Raw genomic sequence first — 364 nt, forward strand, 5'->3', positions numbered from 1 at the left:
GCCCTTAACCATACGAGTGGCCCTTCTCTGGACCCTCTCCAGGTTATCCGCATCCCTCTTGTAGTGCGGCGCCCAGAATTGCACGCAGTACTCCAACTGCGGTCTGACCAGTGCCCGATAGAGGGGAAGTATCACCTCCTTGGACCTATTCGTCATGCATCTGCTGATGCACGATAAAGTGCCATTGGCTTTTCTGATGGCTTCGTCACACTGCTGACTCATGTTCATCTTGGAGTCCACTAGGACTCCAAGATCCCTTTCCACTTCCGTGCCACCCAGCAGGTCATTCCCTAGGCTGTAGGTGTGCTGGACATTTTTCCTCCCTAGGTGCAGCACTTTGCATTTCTCCTTGTTGAACCGCATT

General features: G+C 53.0%; 1 protein-coding gene across 2 annotated transcripts in view; it reads left to right on the forward strand.

The window, feature by feature from the left end:
- LOC112548933 (zinc finger protein 239-like) overlaps positions 1-364 on the forward strand; it is a 19,124-nt gene that overhangs the window by 5,198 nt on the left and 13,562 nt on the right. The window lies entirely within an intron of this gene.

Source organism: Alligator sinensis, unplaced genomic scaffold (assembly GCF_000455745.1).
Source record: "Alligator sinensis unplaced genomic scaffold, ASM45574v1 scaffold1842_1, whole genome shotgun sequence".
Lineage (NCBI taxonomy): Eukaryota > Metazoa > Chordata > Crocodylia > Alligatoridae > Alligator > Alligator sinensis.